This window comes from Varroa jacobsoni, unplaced genomic scaffold (genome assembly GCF_002532875.2).
Source record: "Varroa jacobsoni isolate VJ856 unplaced genomic scaffold, vjacob_1.0 scaffold_1303, whole genome shotgun sequence".
Lineage (NCBI taxonomy): Eukaryota > Metazoa > Arthropoda > Arachnida > Mesostigmata > Varroidae > Varroa > Varroa jacobsoni.
The window spans coordinates 44,389-55,865 of NW_019214205.1; positions in this window are offsets into that span (position 1 = coordinate 44,389).

An 11,477-nucleotide genomic window follows, 5' to 3' on the forward strand; every position below is an offset into this window, starting at 1 on the left:
AAACCTGGAGTTGTCTGTGTGGGTCATCAAACCGCGTTTTCAGGTAAAACTAATGCTGGTTTCTAAAAAACGAGAGTATCTTCAGAGGTTATGTTAGGAACCCAACATCTTAGATGCAAAACAGTTTGTATTAAATGTTTGAGGGTCAACTTTGCTATTTGGTCGCAAGCGATACATGTAAAGATCGAAGCTATATCGATAGCTGCCATCTTCTCTCGCAAACGCAGCTGGAGCAGAACATTTCTACATGGCAGATACCTTAAGGTGATTTCAATCCAATCGAAGGCCAAAAAAAACGCAAACATGTACACTCGATAGAACAGCAGAGAACATATGAAGGCTAATTACTGCGGGATAAGGAAAACCCGTTACAAGTGTAAGGACAGTGCTTAAATTTGATTTTCCTGCAGCTCGTAACTTGTGAAGTTCAATTTCAAAGTTTCAGACGGCTGGACACCGGCATTTTCTGCAATTTAGACAAGTTCCACGAACTAGATGGAAAAGTCTTTCGGATACAAACAATTCATGTTAATTCATCTAAATGGCTGAATTTATACGTCTGTTGGCGGACATGTAAGCAAATCTTTAAAAATGGTTGTTTTTTTCATACATCAAAATTCGGTTCGGTCAACTTTGTATGGAACGGAGCAACTATGGCCATCCACAATACTGCAGAGGTAACATATTTTTACTGATGCCTTTAGGAAATTAGTGGTAGGCCAACTGAAAGTCAGCCGTATGAGGCAAGGCCTAAAGGTATGACACGTAAATATCGAATTACGTATCATTTTCGAAACAGCGAAGTAAAACATGATAAACATTAACAATATCAGATAAAGCAGCCGCATCAGGGCGTGAATTGTTTATGAAGCATGCGATTTGGGCGCCTTTAGCGTACTTTAAATATTCCTTACGTTACAAAATTCAACTTGACGAGTTGTATGCTGTAAATAATGATATAGCAAAAGGTATCCGGTTGATTAGTTGTGTATGCATTGTACATAGTATGATGCGTCTATGTTCTCATATGAGGTTCCTTCATAGGCTATCCGTATCAGAGGATTTGTTTGCGTTCTTCTATCTCCTAAAAAAATAGAACTTCGGCACAGTAACTGCAAGGTATAGGCCTATTTAGTCGTTTAAAAAAGAAATTAATTTGCTGGGATGACGGCTTATGGTACTTGCTAATATTATTGTTGCTATTGTTATGGTTGTTTGTTAAAATACAGTAGTAAATTGTTTTGGTCATCTAGTTAAAGGATTACTAAAAATAACTCTGGTATTGAGTTTTCAAGTGAAAAACAATCAGGTCGTTGGTACTGCTTCGTTTGCTACTCACGAAAAGTGGTTACTTTCCAAGTTACTAAGGCAAAGGTAACCAAGAGAGAGAGGTAACCAAGAGTAGTGATGGTTTTATCTAAGGCCCAAGGCACAGTGGTCCTATTGAATAGATGATTTGCCAAATTTCGGTCTTCTGGTTGAGAGCAAACTCTGTCTTTCGGGAAAACAGCTGTTGCATTTTAATTCTGTTTCTATTAGTGAACACTAGACATTTCCTTGACTGTATCGTAATGGATGGCTGGATGTTATATTGCCCGTGAAACCAGGCCCGTGAGAAAAGCTGTTCTCAATGTTTGGCTACTTGCCAAAGACAAAATTAGAAATCCGACAACAGACGAGCCACAGAGAGAAAACAAACATCGAAGCGCAATGGGAGAGGCACCACTAAATAAACATCGCAGAATAGCACAATTAGACACAACGCCTGGCCATACGTTTCTCGCAACCGTTATTCAATACGGCCCTGCTCAGGCTAATCGGTATGTGCCTCTTCAAGTTTTATGTCCGGAACGTCGTTACTTGTTACATTGGTTCTCTGCTAAGCCATTTGTGACAAATACAAATTACCACTTTAATACTGTTCAAATGTCAGATGAAGTTAGAATCATTCTTCAATTGGTCGAAACACATATCCTATAGCAGTTCCGTTCGGAACGGAATACTTAAAATATTTCTGTTTCAAAAAAAAATTCTCTCTAGGAAGTTGATTCTGTTCTAGTGTTCAATTTCTGTGAGTTGTCAGGCAGGCAGGCAGGCAAAGGTAATACGCAGTTGAACACTTGTAAATCGTCAGAGCCCAAATAGGTTTGGGCCCAGAAAGGCCAGAAATTCTGTCTTAGCTATGAGAAGTGGATCGTTTAAAGGGAACCGGATTTGCCCCTGTCTAGAGAATAGGGCACACAAAGCTGACGACGAATTTCCAATCGTGCGATTTTGGAGGGAATCGTAGGTGTCAGCATGTAATATTATGATTCCGCTGAGGAAGGCAAGCAGAAACAATACAACTCTGCTAATGGACTCACATCTGCTTGTCGGTTTTCAGATTAGCTTAGACTTGATACCATTTATAAGGAAAAATTTTTGAATAAACTAAATATGGTACTCTATTTTATATATGTGTCATAATACGGTAGCAAAGATTTCTCGGGCTATATTTTAAGTGTCAATTTCGAACCGACATATTTGCTTAATTATTACAGTTATAATGTGCAAAAAAAAACGCTTTCGTGATCTAAATATGCTATTGACGAGGATCATAAACTTGCCGCCTCATACCGCCTATGAAGCACAAACGACTATACCGTTGCTGCAGGTATATCTGCTATAGCCGAATGCTTAAGTCCATAAATATACACATATATATATGGAGCTTCATCCAAAGCCCTCTGTAATGAGGGCGCGACCAGGCGTAGTCTGACGTTTGCAATGTTCGTACGCCAACACTCTAAATACGGAATGTTTTCTATTCTAATTGTTGCTATTGGGCAGATACCTACTAATTGCACACTCGCATTAGTACCACTCTCTCTGTGTAGCGTTAATGTATGCCGCTTACCGTCGTACACGAGAGCTGCAATCGATAATTTGAGCTGTTTGGTATGAACGTCGACAAGATCAGGCCGTTTTTTTCTACGTATGACTTGTGTACAAGGTTCTTTCACATATGCACAGTACTTGTAGACATGTCGCACGCAAGACGTACTGTTACGTGCAGTTAATGTGGCTGGCTTTCCATCAAACCGAGCTAATGGTGCCGTTAAATATCGCCTTCGTGCGTCGTTCACCTACTCAAGCCAACTCAACAACCATGGAATAACAGTAGCAGGTAGCTGTTTAGGTCCTGCTCGAAGGGTTATGGAGGGCTAGGTCGACAAATGTCAGCATGTGTTATGGGACTGCAAAGCTCGGCAGTGAGCACACACCACCAGCACACAGAAGTATGTTCCGTCCGTACTTTGTCCGTAGCATTTACATATATAGAATAGCAATACATTTTCATTGCGTTCTAGAAATACGTTTAGCTGCTGGCAGTCATTGGCCACTCCAATTCAGGATTTATTTATCTACTATTTGTCTAGTGAATGAGACTACGGGATCAGATCAGGTCGGCACTGTGACAAGGCGCAAAATTGAATCGCCTCGACGACACTGTAAAAAGTGTTCGCTTGATTTTTCTCTTCACCAATCCTGATTGAAAGGAAAGGAAAAGAAACCAGGAATGGAAAAATCCTATGTCAGATAGAAACGGTCTGTGCGATTACCGTAACTGGGCTCCCCCCGTAGAGGTGAAGATACCCGCCTGGAACCGGCAAGCGATTCCAGTCGCTGTACGAGATTATAATGGCTAAGGGATACGCATACCCTATGTGCTATTTTATCGTCTACGATTTTTGTTAGCACCGTTTCGGGAATCAGCAGCCATTTGCACAGATCAGCAGCCGAACACCTCGTAAATGCCCGTCCGCAAGCCCAGCCCAAGGGTTAGCGAAACCTTATCAGTCAATTTACTAGAGAAAGTGGTAAGTTCAGCAAGCAACAACTATGCCCCCGCTGCCTACCAGTACCGACGGAATTTTTAGGCGAAGCCACTCGCTAATCCGTCGGATAATTTATGGAAATGACCGCTGGGACAATAAAGCATCACTTAACAAAACAACAACGTCAGGTTCATATGCGTTATCCTCCACTGTGCAACGTTGCAATCACAGACAGCGAAGCGAGCGGATTGTGTTATTTGTTGGATCTGCTGTTGAGAAAAGCATAGTCTCTTGTATGGGCTTTATTTACAAAGAGGTATGCTGTAACTAAATTTAGACTAGTAAGTTTCTGATACTTGCCCTACTCTCGTCTCAGAAAGGGGCTTCAAAATGGCTGAGATCCGAAAATACAGCTGTGGCCAGATATTCCATATCGATTAGAGGATCAAAATTGAACAATTACTATAATCTAAAATGAATACGATCATTGTACTTCCGATTGACGTCCGCTCAAAGCCTCTACCAGAACTCGTGTTTGCAGGAATTGATACAGCGTGACAATTTGGAATCGGTAGAGAAATAACACAACAACAGGACCATAAGCACAGCCGCCGACAGAACAGAATATGAACATAGCTTGCAAAAAATATATGCCATTGCCATTTCTACCTATTTGCTAAGAAGAGGACGACCTCAAAACGAAGTTTTTTCTATTTATCACAACTTTGGTTATGACGACGTCAAGGCTTGCATGAACGCTGAATTTCCATTGAAAAGAACGTTGATATTGTATACGCAAAGGAAACAAACAATGAACCGAATATACAGTATACTGATTGCAATGGTAGATAATAAGCAGTTAAATGGACGATTTTTTTTTGTTATCGAAAAGATCGGTTTCTATAAGAGCTGACCGCCATACCTCCACAAGTAGCAGTGTTGTATTAGTAAGGCTAGTATGCACAATGATATATCTTCATGTGTGACTTGTTAGTTCTTTATGCGTATGGCATTTTTACTAAGATATAATCAAATGTTTATGCAACTTTTGCCGTGCACACTCATGTATCTTGTATTAATCCTCATATCTTCAATCATATAATAGCTGCTTGAAATAATATTTCTTACACAAACATTTTTGCAAATCGTTCGTTTAGGACGGAACGTCCCATTGACTTCGTGGTACCACCGATGATTTCTCTCGCTAGTGCTATTGAAGATCGACTTCTAACGCCACTTGGAGACAATATTCCGCTTGGAGAACGGTTGTCAATGTCTGGGGTCTCAGGAGAGAAGCCTGCCCTACTTGCTTCAGGCTAGTTCATTTACATACTCATTTTAGATAGTTCAGTTTTGAGTTTATCAACTTCTGATATATATTAGGTATCAACCTCCTATGTCTGCAAATACGATCTGCAGTACCGGTCGTATGGAGCTCAACTCGAAGACACTTCGTTAGACATATTCTTCTTTTTCTCAACCCATTAAGTTGACCTTTATCTTCTGAAAAGATTCAAAGTGGCTAAGATAACTTTTCAATATATTCATTTCTCAATCTGGGTGCCTATCTGTACGTAAAGCGACATTCAGGCCTCGCGTTGCGTCGTCAATAATCGTCAATAATATAGTATCTATGCTAGTGAACGCTGATCATACGTACGTAATATGAGGTTATCGAGCAGCGGTACGGTTGCGAAACCGTATCGTGAAAATTTAGTCTCGTGTACTGCGATACGTTTAAAGATGCATGCCATGATTATTGGTCATGCACCTCGTTAATATCCCAACGTTACGTATCCAGGATCGTGATTGCTTCTGACAATAACCGCTATAGGATTCTAAGGAAGACCTCTTAATGTTTGCACTGGCCCTAATGAAATCGTATTGTTCCTGTACAGTACACGCCATAGAGCTTTATGTGCATCCTATATACGTCTATAAAACGCTGTATCTTAAATGTAGGTTACTTAAGAGCAGTTTGGAATTATGATACAGCGCTCAGTAACTCATCAAGATGAAATAAACTCTATTGAAAGTAACTCCATCTATGACCTATGCTACCAATTATAAAAATCAACGTATTTGCCTATATCTTCATATTTTACGAGCCTTAATGGGAATAATTAAAGGGCCCAATTATTATCCTTCTACATAATATCTGAGGTACCCTAGCTGGTTTAAATTGTTCAGCTTGACGCTATCAATCTTTTGTGTACAGGTATATATATTTGAAAGGTATACATATTTGAAGGTGTATATTTGAAATTTGGTTGGATAAGTACTGCTAGGACAAGGCGAGACTAAGCTAACGTTTTTAGGTAGAGTGTAGTTATAAGGTCGTTCTCTGTTTCTATTAGCTGTTGCGTCGTGCACAATGCGCTGTAAAATGAACATTTTTCCCATAGCCTGTTCTATTGTCAGTCAATAGTGGTTTCAGCTAGAATCGTGTTTGCCTTCACAGTATAAATGCGAAACTCGTACTCATTTGACTAACCATCGCCGTGCACGCTCATGAATCTTGTATTAATCCTCATATCTTCAATCATATAATAGCTGCTTCAAATAATACTTGTTTGTTTCTTCAGGCCATAAATTTAGGACTTAGGCGCCTCTATGGCTGGCCACTTATCGGACAGCACTGATCCATCTTGGCCTTCTCATCGCTAAAAGTGATGATCACATAAGCATGACCACTGGGTCCAATTGTTATGAAACGATAACAGTAACTACGGAGATTACTGCTATAATTACGCGATTGTATATGGCAGTCTAGAGTATAGCCAAGCCAATTTTAACGGATTAGCCAGATCATGCCTTCATCTAAGAGAGGTGCGAAGACAGAACTTATTCATCAGGATCCCTGATCAATGAACCTATTTCTGTCACGCGAGTCTGGTTCGTCCACGTTAGACTACGAGTGGACTCTAGAAGCGGTTAGACGGAGTCGTGCGTGATCTCGCAAGTAGTCCGGCACGTTGCATAGCCCAGTAACTCCACTCGGCTATCACTCATGTCTTACTAGCGATCAATTAAGGCCAATCATTTGGAATGCCTACAACGGCGTCCCGTACCCAGTAAAATGGTAGAACAATTACACCACGCGAAAGCACGTAGGAAATATCATCCTTAGTAGCTTGGTGCCTCGACGTGCCCATCTGCTTCTCAGTGGTCCCTTAGAAAAACGAGAACTAACAAGGACCATTAGTAGGATAGAATAGTAGGGGCAAGACCCTATTAACAATCATGTCCAGCGATGCAGAGACGATCATTCCACATATTATGTAGATATATAGAGCCAAAATAAGGAGATCTTTGAAGTCACGAAAACCAGATGCCAGCCCTAATAAAGTAAATTGCTACAGAAAGCCTACAGAACACACGTGCTTTTCAAATACACCGCGCCGCATAATTTGTCACAGTTCTGGCTAAATTAGCTTAGTAAAGTCACGTAGACCCAATATATATATAGTACTTGAAGATTTTAATACTTGCGCTTTGGGAAAAGTACGGCTCGGAAATTGAATTCGCCTCTCCAGAGCACAGAATGTATGAATTTAATTATGGATGATGAGTTAGTATAACAGAATAAACATCTCGAATAACAACGTCGCTAAACGTCGTCTTACGATTTACTTTGGCCTGGTCCTGTGGCTATTTCCGTGTTTCCACGAACTGCTCGTATCTATGAAGCCATTACTTTAACCTCACTTAATTGAACACCATCGTAGGTCGCTTCTATTCAGCCAACCATTCAAACGCGATTTTGGCCACACCGCTAGCCATTCCGTCGTCGTTGAAACGAACACTTCACGCCCAATGCCCATATAGTCGTAGGCATGTATCTCTTCATAAATTTCAACTATATGATTTTATCTATTACAGTATAAAGCTTGGAGCTCAAAAAACCCCAGCGAGTATATTATCGGTCACCTATACCCGAGATACTGCTAAATGTATGAAAAAGAAAAAAAAAACAAGCAACAATTTTACTTTTGATTTAGTTTGATTTTACGAACAGTTTATTCGCCTTTTGTTCGAGCCCAGTTGCCATAAGGCCAAGGCAACAATAGCAAAAACCCGAGCATGATTGCTTGCCGATAGCCTGGACCTTATCGAGTTTGAGATCTGAAATTGTAAAGGTCGTCAACAAACTCTTGACCATATCCAAACAAACTCTTGACCAGCTGAACGCTCTGTTGAAATTATTGTAGAGGTTTAGGTGGCGAAAGAGAAGCAGTGAATCCTATGACAACCGAACCTATGAAACAATATTTTTTTTTACTGACGTAAATCCCTCGAACTTCGTGTTTGTTAAATGGACGCAAATAGTGATGTGCTTATCTACCGGGTAGAAAAGTCGTCAGCAAATCATCTACGAAGCTCGCATGAGTTCAGCTCAGTCGTTAAGCTTGAGTCACCTACATACCTATAAAAGTCAATTATTTCTCAGATAGCTACAACGGTGAACGTGCTTTGACATGAAAAGGTTGAATATAGCTATTGTTAAAAAAAATTCTTGATTATCGTTGTTCAGGGTACGGCTTTGAAATTCTCTAAAGGATATTACCTTCACAGATTTCGAAAAAGATATATTGAAATCTGCACACGTCTGTCCTAGTTGCTTCCTGCAAGGGAAGTTCCAGTGCACCCCTATTCCCTGTTAAATAAACCTACTATTAAACATGTCTATATCTGTATGTATATAGATAGATCTCTTGACTAGAACAGGAGATCTTCATCACTTTGTATCTGTATGAGAAACATTTTAAAGAGGAATATTTAAGTAGCTCCGCGGTCGGTCACAAGAAGTAACGCTACTGTTTTCGTATTATGTTTTGCAGCCAAACTGATAAGTTAAGAATAAAATGAAAATGACTTCTATACAATATTACAGATCCGGGACTTTAACTGAACAAAGCGTATGAGATCAGCAATGTGATTGAACACAGGCATTAATGTGCCTTTTCAAGGACGGTGCAAGCAAACCGTACACAGATCTCAGGAGGGCGCGACAACTAGGCTTTCAGGGTTAATAGTTGTAATTGTGTTTTGTTCCTTCCATATGATTTAGTTTTGAGCGTACCGTCTACGCACAATAAGCATGTTTAAAATAAACTTATTCTGGGAAGGAGACGTACTTTCGTTGTTAGACCATGTCGAAGGCATCGTACGTCATATGAGTATCCGTCTGTTCAACGGAAGATTGTACAACAGATAAATCTAGCTAGAGTCAATTTGTTACAATGCTATCTGCATACAAACGCCTAAGAACAAGCTAATGCTATAAAGTTATTATTAGAGTTCGTTTAATATGTTTATTGGCCTGACATGGTTTGTTAGTTTGTATGTACCATAAAGGTCATATTTCGCCTATGAACTTGCTTGGTAGGCACTATATTCTATATACAGTTTTTCTTTAAAAGAGCATTTGATTGTTCTTTGTTAGGTTGCTAAATATTCGGACCGAACAAGTGTCCTTTGGCTTTGTACTCGACCTTTGCTGTCCTACTGTGCTGATTATGAATTTGTGTATTTGAAGTTGGTTTGTGTAGTTGTTCCTTAACTTCTCAAAAGACTATACGTTTCATGTCCGGGTTAATGTCTTCCGCTGTGAACAAATCCAGCCACTAGTTGTTCCGCTAGGGTCACCGGCGATTACGAAATCAGTTATTTGCTAGATTGTGTAAACTGCAATGGGCCAAATGATTTGATCCGTATAATCCGCTTCAAGTGGCCACAAATAGGCCTTAGATCTTAGCTTGTGTGGCTGGCTCGTTTCCTAGTCCAGAATATGGTACGGCGCTTCTTCCGCCTTCGAAGCAGTGCATTTCACATAAAATTTCTCCGCAATGCCAACCTAAAACCCGCTTCTTAAAGGTTATATATTTCTACTATGACCTTTACGCCCATGTTAATTAATACCACGAAGCTTTTAGATTGAAATTATCAGAGGAGACTCGATTACGTCAATAATAGATGTTCTAGCAAGAATAAACACCTTCACATTGAAAATACAACACATTGAACGTTTACATGCGTTGGAGTCGTCCGTAGAACGCTTCTAATGGTCCACTAGTAGCTTTAAGAGGATTGTAACAAAATCGTGTATCTCTAGAGAGGAAGTAACCTGTCTTCACGGGTTTCATGTTAATTCCCGCCAATTCAAGTTTTGAAGCTTTCCAACTTGTATTCGAAATTGCAGTTCCAAATATCAATTGGGGGGACGTCAATTGGTATAGAAACTACTGGGGGCAATTATAGAACAACTTCTGCTCGACTAAGTTCACGTTCAAACAGGGAGTGTAAACACTTCATAGGCATTATTACTTTACGGGTTAAGAAAGCTATCGATTAAATCTTCGGATAGAGCTTGCAAATACAGAATCGTACCATCACTTGTGTTTCATCTACGAAAACGACTCTTAGTGCTCCTCAATGTAATGGACGAGTGATGAATGCAGTGCGTCTTTGTCAGGAACAGTCACACGACCTTTAAGTATTATAATATCCTATTAAGGCAACCTTTACATTTTCACATTACTAATTATATTATATATTTAGCGGTGCGATGTGTAACTGTTTATCTGCGGTTACTTTAGTTATTGCCTAACAAAGGGGCGCCAAGAAGCTTGTAATGCTAGTGAACTAATAGTACTGCAACAAGTGAGATCGAGAACTTGAAGCCATACAGTTGGCAGTGACGACGCCAATCTAGATAATCTCTGAAAAAAACCAAGTGAGACTTTTCTCATGGCACACTATTTAAGTGGTCGGTCTCAACGAATACATCAGTAACAATCCCTTTACGATTGCTACATTGTCTACTTGAAATAGAGGACAAGCCAATAGGATATGCTGCATGAGGGACTACATGCTACCATAAACATACCGCTATAGCCGCACATGATAACTAAGTGCATACCAACCACGAATACTCTGTGTAAGCGTATAGAGGTGCTTGCATGAACCGGAAACCAAATAAGTTGAGGCGATGATGCATGTACTAGTACATGTGTTTCATAGATCAAATCATACCTATCAATGGATTACGCCCAGTTCATCTTCCGACCATCCGACTGATATGGCAAATTTCATCTCAGACCAAGTCGATAACCCCGAATACAGATCTATAACCGAATATATATCAAATAGTTATTCAATGGTGATATATACGTGCGCACGTACGTAACCGTAAATTTTTGAAGATTACTCACAAAGCAGCTTGTCATCGGTCAAGCTGGTTTGACAACAGTTGAATGAATTTTTGAAAGTAAAGTATACTTGTATATAATTCACATGTTGATTGAATTAGATCTCCTTTGTCTATATATCATGCTTTTACTTGCTGATTAGGTAGGCTGTTGATGGACTTGGTGATGACTTTGGATCGTTTCCATGTTCTATAGATGTGTACAAGATGTAGCTTTTGTGCATTACAAACTGCTTTATTAGCAATGACGTACTCAGAAGTGTTCTGGTGTATGTGGCTTATATTGCCTGATTAGGACGAAATCGTCTAATATAGTGTAGCGTGTCACGGCCAGTTGATTTACCGCGTAGTACAAAGGCGCTTACCAGTTATATCCCTGTCGTACTTTTTCAGCTGTGCAACTGTTTGGAGGCCTCAACCCAGAACTGTATCGCGGGACGCGAGACCCG